Raw genomic sequence first — 7,491 nt, 5'->3', positions numbered from 1 at the left:
ACCAACAGCTTAAAACACACTAAAACACTAAAACCACAATAAATAGCCAATAAATACTTAAAACGTCTTACCTTAAAAAGTGCAATTCCTTTACCTCTCAAGGGTTGAGAGCTCACAACACAGGAGTAATTGTGAGCCAGGAAACCTCCAAGAGGCGATCGCTGTCACTGCCCGCGAGGCAAGCCCAAGTATAATACTGATAAGAACAGATTTTTTTTTTTTTTTTTTTTTTTCGAAAAAAATTTATTGACAGCGTTTCCCATTTGTTTCTTACATCACAATCATATCTAAAAACATATCTCTTCACTTAGTTTCATTTGAGTACTTAACAGTAAATAAATAAAAAATGAATAAATATATAAATAAATAAATAAATACTTGCAAAAGTACTTTAAATGAACATAAAATGTCAAGTGTATAGAGGACATGTTTTTTTTTTTAAAAAAGGCAAACAAATGAAAGACTAAAAAACAAGCTGTTCAATAAAAATTAAAACGGGTCTAAAAAAGAATCACGGTCTAGTCACCATTTTAACAACGCAGGACTTAGTAAAAATGAATTGAAACATAAAACACACATTTTAAAACATTTCAATACACATTAAAAGACATATGGCACTTAACAAAAACACTTTAAAATCAGGGTTTGTGGAGGAAATAAAAGTGTATGTTGTGCGAAAGTCTTTTGTGTGTGCGTGTGTTATGTAAAAAAAAAGTCCTTGGCGTAGATGTTGATAAAAAAAGTGATAAAAACCAGTCCGTTAAAAAATGCATGAAAAGCAATAGTAACAATAAGAAGATAAAATCATTTCTTTGTCCAGGATCGAGGGTGAGTCATACCAAAAAAAAGTCCATTCACACCAACTCTCCAGGACGGTCACAGCCCCTGTGTTTCAAGGGCATAGCGAAGATCCCCCTCCTCTGGCCTGCTGGCCCGCTGTTCCCGTAGCCAGAGTGGTGAGGGTGCATCTACGGGCGGCCAGGTACGGTGGCGGCCGGGACCTCCTCCGTGCGACCCCGGCCCCCTTGGCCTCTTGTCAAGGTCCGGTACCCCTGTAGCGTGGTTGTTATCAGTCCCTTTGTCCCTTGCAGGGGTACCGTGACCTGCTTCCCCACCAGCAGGTTTCTTGTGACCCAGATGGCATCCTTGATGGCGGTCAGGGTGAGCCAGAGCGATGTAAAGTCCTGTTTTGTCATGTCTTTCACGCCCTGGCCCACCCCATGGATGATAAGGTGGTAGTCCATCTGGGCCCTCCCCGCCGGCAGGTACTGATGATACAGGGGGCCGGTCCTGGCCCACAGGTCCCGCGCAGCGCCGCACTCCCAGAGCAGGTGCCGCACGGTCTCTGGGCATCCACACCCAGGCCGTGGGCAGACGGGGTTTCTGGCCATGCCTCTGGAGTGCATGACCGCCCTGACCGGGAGGATCTCATGTGCCACCATCCACAACAGGTCCTTGTGTCCGTTCTGGAGAGCTGGGTGGGCCGCGTTCCTCTGTGTCCATCTGATAAGAACAGATACTACACTTGATCTTAGCCAAAAGGCCGAGAAGCGATACCCACAAACTGTCAGCAGTAGGAGCCGCAATCTACGCCACAAATAATACAATGTCGGCAAGCATAACAGGTACTAATTTTTAACCCTTAAACCTCCAGCACATTTGCTGACAGACAGACAGACATAACATTTTAGGCTTAACTAAGAGCCGTTGGTGACCAAAAACAAACTCCAAGCTTGAATACGGCAAAGAGACGTGACTATGGGCCGCTGGTGCCCAATGAGGGTACTTGAAAAGCCCCTGTTTGAGAGACTTTTCCGACCAAGTCAGTGTAGTTGCCATCCCCCCTTCAGAAGTCCAGACCAGGATTTTGTCTGGGCCGGCCTCGGAGATCAACCTGTCTTCCTTTACCTGCTTGAGCCTTGGGAAAAGACTTCCATGCCCGTATGAGCCACCACAGTCAGCGGGAATCAGTGACTCTTTTTTGGGGCAGCTCCAGCTCTAAAGGAACCCCTGGAAAGGACTTGCATGGCATTTCTTCCATGCCCGCGTGAGCCACCACATCAGTCACTCCTTCTGGGGCAGCTTGAGCTCTTGAAGGAGCCCAAGAAAAGACCTCCAGGGCATTTCTTCCAATCCCAAACGAGCTGCCCCAACTAGCAGGAATCAGTCACTCTTTCTGGGGCAGCCTCAGCTACTTAAGGGACCCCTGGGAAGGACCTCCAGGGTGATTCTTCCATGCCCACTTGAGCCACCACAGTCAGCGGGGAAGGAGTCACTCTTTCTGGGGCAGCTTCAGCTCTAAAGGGACCCCTGGGTAAGACTTGCGGAGGGTTTCTTGAATGCCAAAACGAGCTGCCAGCAACTGGCAGGAATCAGTCACTCTTTCTGGGGCAGCTTGAGCTCTTGAAGGACCCCAAGAAAAGACCTCCAGGGCATTTCTTCCATGCCCAAAGGAGCTGCCCCAACTAGCAGGAATCAGTCACTCTTTGTGGGGTAGCTTCAGCTACTTAAGGGACCATTGGGAAGGACCTCCAGGGTGATTCTTTCATGCCCACTTGAGCCACCACAATCAGCGGGAATCAGTCACTCTTTTTGGGGCAGCTTCAGCTCTAAAGGGAACCCTGGGAAAGACCTCCAGAGAGTTTCTTGCGTGCCCGAACGAGCTGCCAGCAATTGGCAGGAACCAGCCACTCTTTCCGGGGGCAGCTTCAGCTCTGAAGGGAACCCTGGAAAAAGACTTCCAGGGGGCTTCTTGAACGCCCACGCGAGCTGCCAGCTCCTGGCAGGGATCAGTCACTCTTTCTGGGACAGCTTGAGCTCTTGAAGTAGCCCAAGAAAAGACCTCCAGGGTGTTTCTTCCATGCCCACTTGAGCCACCACAGTCGGCGGGGAATCAGTCACTCTTTCCGGGGGCGGCTTCAGCTCAAAATGGACCCCTGGGAAAGACTTCCAGAGGGTTTCTTGAATGCCCTAACGAGCTGCCAGCAACTGGCAGGAATATGTCACTCTTTCCGGGGCAGCTTGATCTCTTGAAGGAGCCCAAGAGAATACCTCCAGGGCATTTCTTCCATGCCCAAACGAGCTGCCAGCAATTGGCAGGAATCAGTCACTCTTTCCGGGGCAGCTTGAGCTCTTGAAGGACCCCAAGAAAAGACCTCCAGGGCATTTCTTCCATGCCCAAAGGAGCTGCCCCAACTGGCAGGAATCAGTCACTCTTTCTGGGGCAGCCTCAGCTACTTAAGGGACCCCTGGGAAGGACCTCCAGGGTGATTCTTCCATGCCCACTTGAGCCACCACAGTCAGCGGGGAAGGAGTCACTCTTTCTGGGGCAGCTTCAGCTCTAAAGGGACCCCTGGGTAAGACTTGTGGAGGGTTTCTTGAATGCCAAAACGAGCTGCCAGCAACTGGCAGGAATCAGTCACTCTTTCTGGGGCAGCTTGAGCTCTTGAAGGACCCCAAGAACAAGACCTCCAGGGCGTTTCTTCCAAGCCCAAACGAGCTGCCACAATAGGCGGGAATCAGTCACTCTTTCTGGGGCAGCTAGACCTCTGGAAGGGCCCCAAGAACAGACCTCCAGGGCGTTTCTTCCATGCCCAAACGTGCTGCCCCAACTAGCAGGAATCAGTCACCCTGTCTGGGGCAGCTTCAGCTGCCCAAGGGACCATTGGGAAGGACGTCCAGGGTGATTCTTCCATGCCCACTTGAGCCACCACAGTCAGCGGGGAAGGAGTCACTCTTTCTGGGGCAGCTTCAGCTCTAAAGGGACCCCTGGGTAAGACTTGCGGAGGGTTTCTTGAATGCCAAAACGAGCTGCCAGCAACTGGCAGGAATCAGTCACTCTTTCTGGGGCAGCTTGAGCTCTTGAAGGGCCCCAAGAACAAGACCTCCAGGGCGTTTCTTCCATGCCCAATTGAGCTGCCACAATAAGCGGGAGTCAGTCACCCTGTCTGGGGCAGCTTCAGCTCCAAAGGGACCCCTGGGTAAGACTTATGGAGGGTTTCTTGAATGCCAAAACAAGCTGCCAGCAACTGCCACAATAGGCGGGAATCAGTCACTCTTTCTGGGGCAGCTAGACCTCTTGAAGGACCCCAAGAACAAGACCTCCAGGGCGTTTCTTCCAAGCCCAAACGAGCTGCCACAATAGGCGGGAATCAGTCACTCTTTCTGGGGCAGCTAGACCTCTGGAAGGGCCCCAAGAACAGACCTCCAGGGCGTTTCTTCCATGCCCAAACGTGCTGCCCCAACTAGCAGGAATCAGTCACCCTGTCTGGGGCAGCTTCAGCTGCCCAAGGGACCATTGGGAAGGACGTCCAGGGTGATTCTTCCATGCCCACTTGAGCCACCACAGTCAGCGGGGAAGGAGTCACTCTTTCTGGGGCAGCTTCAGCTCTAAAGGGACCCCTGGGTAAGACTTGCGGAGGGTTTCTTGAATGCCAAAACGAGCTGCCAGCAACTGGCAGGAATCAGTCACTCTTTCTGGGGCAGCTTGAGCTCTTGAAGGGCCCCAAGAACAAGACCTCCAGGGCGTTTCTTCCATGCCCAATTGAGCTGCCACAATAAGCGGGAGTCAGTCACCCTGTCTGGGGCAGCTTCAGCTCCAAAGGGACCCCTGGGTAAGACTTATGGAGGGTTTCTTGAATGCCAAAACAAGCTGCCAGCAACTGCCACAATAGGCGGGAATCAGTCACTCTTTCTGGGGCAGCTAGACCTCTTGAAGGACCCCAAGAACAAGACCTCCAGGGCGTTTCTTCCAAGCCCAAACGAGCTGCCACAATAGGCGGGAATCAGTCACTCTTTCTGGGGCAGCTAGACCTCTGGAAGGGCCCCAAGAACAGACCTCCAGGGCGTTTCTTCCAAGCCCAAACGAGATGCCTCCACAAGCGGCAATCAGTCACCCTTTCTGGGGCAGCTTCGGCTACTCAAGGGACCAGTGGGAAGGACTTCCAGGGCGATTCTTCCATGCCCACTTGAGCCACCATAATCAGCAGGAATCGGTCACTCTTTCTGGGGTGTGTTTTAGCTCTCAAAAGCGCCCTGGAAGGACTTCCATGGCCACAATTAGCGGGAAACCATCACCTTTTTTAGGGTCAGACCCAGCTCTTAAGGGACCCTTCCATGGGAAGGACTTCCAGAGCCTTTCTTCCAATCCAGCTTGGCCGGAAATCAGTCACCCTTTCCCGGGGATACGCTTAAGCTCCTAAGGGCCCCCCTTTCCGGAGCGTTTTTCCTTGCCCGCACTGGCCTTGACTCTGGCTGGGTAATCTTCACCCTCTCTGGGGGCAAGCACCTGCCCTGTGGGGGACCCTGGAGGAACACCTGTTCTCCAGCAGTGCCCGGGTAGCCCAAACTTAAGCCCGGGAACATTGACTTGGTTAACCGCAGGTGCCAGCCTTGCGTGCCGCTGGTGCCCCAAAGGGGCATGTACCTCTAGGCGCGGGACGTCCCCACACGTAGGCTGGGAGTTGGGGCCCCGGCCCGGCGCTTTGGACCCTGGGTGAATGCGACAGGAGCGGGGGTTTCATGCTTTGCCATTTTTCAAATCCTCTGCACAGCTCTCTGGACCCACCATCCCCCAGGTCAGACTTGGGTCCTGATTGGGAATTATCCTCTCCACAGCTCTCTGGACCCACCATCCCCCAGGTCAGACTTAGGTCCTGATTGGGAATTTTGGATGGATTTTTTTTATTTATTTTTTTTTCCTCCCTGAGTTGCAATATGTGCATCGTGGCTCATGGACTAGAATAAGAGGATCCTGCCAAGAGGGTTGTTCATGCTCACTGTCTAAACGAGCGCATAAGACAGATACCTAATCGCAAAGAAGCGCAAGTCCCTACATTCAATCTAACGTTATGTTAAATTTCATGCAATCTAGTTCTGCTGTTCACCGCTTAATGAGTGCACCGTTCCCGGAGGTACTGCAATACCAGGTCGATGCGTGGAGTGGGTGGAGCAAGCCCCTAACCCATCTCCCAGCTGCAAAAATCAATTTAATATATAGTGCCCGGGTAGGGCACGTATCAGATATTAAACTGATAAGAACAGATTTTTTTCTTACGAAAAAAATTTATTGACAGCGTTTAACAATTTTACATAAAGTCTCTATCCCAAAAACACATCTTCATCTTTTGTCGTTTCACATATTTTCTTTTGAATATAAAACTTACAGAATAAATAAATAAATGCAATAAAATACAGTATAAATTTAAAAAATGCTATTGTGTGAACGTACAAATCAATGGTGTTTAAATAAAAGACGTGTTTTTTAAAAAACAAACAACATACAATGGAGTAAAAACAAGGCTGTTCAATAAAATAAAGGCTAAAAACTAAAAACATAGACAATAAAACTGGCCTAAAACTTGCTGGCTAATCACCATTTTAACTAAACACTGGACTTAAAGGGGCTAAATCAGAAAACACATGTTAAAACATTTTAGCGCACTTTAAAAGACAATAAAACACAGACAATAAGCATAACATTTTCCTTTAAAAACGTGGTTTTTTTGGAAGAAATAAAAGTGTATGTTTTGCAAAAGTCTTTTGTGTGTGCGTGTGTTATGTCAAAAAAAGAGAGAGTCCAGGCGCTGCGTTGATAAAAGCAATAAAATCGGTCCAGTAAAAACGATGTAAAAGAGTAGACGCAATCCAAAGAAATAAAATCATTTCTTTGTCCAGGATCGAGGGTGAGTCATACCAAAAAAAAAGTCCATTCACACCAACTCTCCAGGACGGTCACAGCCCCTGTGTTTCAAGGGCATAGCGGAGATCCCCCTCCTCTGGCCTGCTGGCCCGCTGTTCCCGTAGCCAGAGTGGTGAGGGTGCATCTACGGGCGGCCAGGTACGGTGGCGGCCGGGACCTCCTCCGTGCGACCCCGGCCCCCTTGGCCTCTTGTCAAGGTCCGGTACCCCTGTAGCGTGGTTGTTATCAGTCCCTTTGTCCCTTGCAGGGGTACCGTGACCTGCTTCCCCACCAGCAGGTTTCTTGTGACCCAGATGGCATCCTTGATGGCGGTCAGGGTGAGCCAGAGCGATGTAAAGTCCTGTTTTGTCATGTCTTTCACGCCCTGGCCCACCCCATGGATGATAAGGTGGTAGTCCATCTGGGCCCTCCCCGCCGGCAGGTACTGATGATACAGGGGGCCGGTCCTGGCCCACAGGTCCCGCGCAGCGCCGCACTCCCAGAGCAGGTGCCGCACGGTCTCTGGGCATCCACACCCAGGCCGTGGGCAGACGGGGTTTCTGGCCATGCCTCTGGAGTGCATAACCGCCCTGACCGGGAGGATCTCATGTGCCACCATCCACAACAGGTCCTTGTGTCCGTTCTGGAGAGCTGGGTGGGCCGCGTTCCTCCACACTTGTTGGGCCTCACATAATGTGAGGCCCGGGACCCGACTCACCGTCTCTCGATCCTGCACAAGAGAAATGAGAGCCTTGTGGTTGGTTAAAATGGTGACATCGTTAGTCTCTAAAACATACTTCTTTAAAAATTTC

At 50.7% G+C, this 7,491-nt stretch overlaps 2 pseudogenes; both read right to left on the bottom strand.

The window, feature by feature from the left end:
- Nucleotides 1-1,395: 1,395 nt before the first annotated feature.
- Nucleotides 1,396-1,555, bottom strand: LOC141379457 (U2 spliceosomal RNA; annotated as a pseudogene).
- Nucleotides 1,556-5,890: 4,335 nt separating this feature from the next.
- LOC141379429 (U2 spliceosomal RNA) lies at nt 5,891-6,068 on the bottom strand (annotated as a pseudogene).
- Nucleotides 6,069-7,491: the final 1,423 nt, after the last annotated feature.

This window comes from Danio rerio, chromosome 2, assembly GCF_049306965.1.
Source record: "Danio rerio strain Tuebingen ecotype United States chromosome 2, GRCz12tu, whole genome shotgun sequence".
Taxonomy (NCBI): Eukaryota; Metazoa; Chordata; class Actinopteri; order Cypriniformes; family Danionidae; genus Danio; species Danio rerio.
The sequence above is the reverse complement of the archived record's forward strand: the minus strand, read 5'-3'. Positions and strand labels throughout refer to the sequence as shown.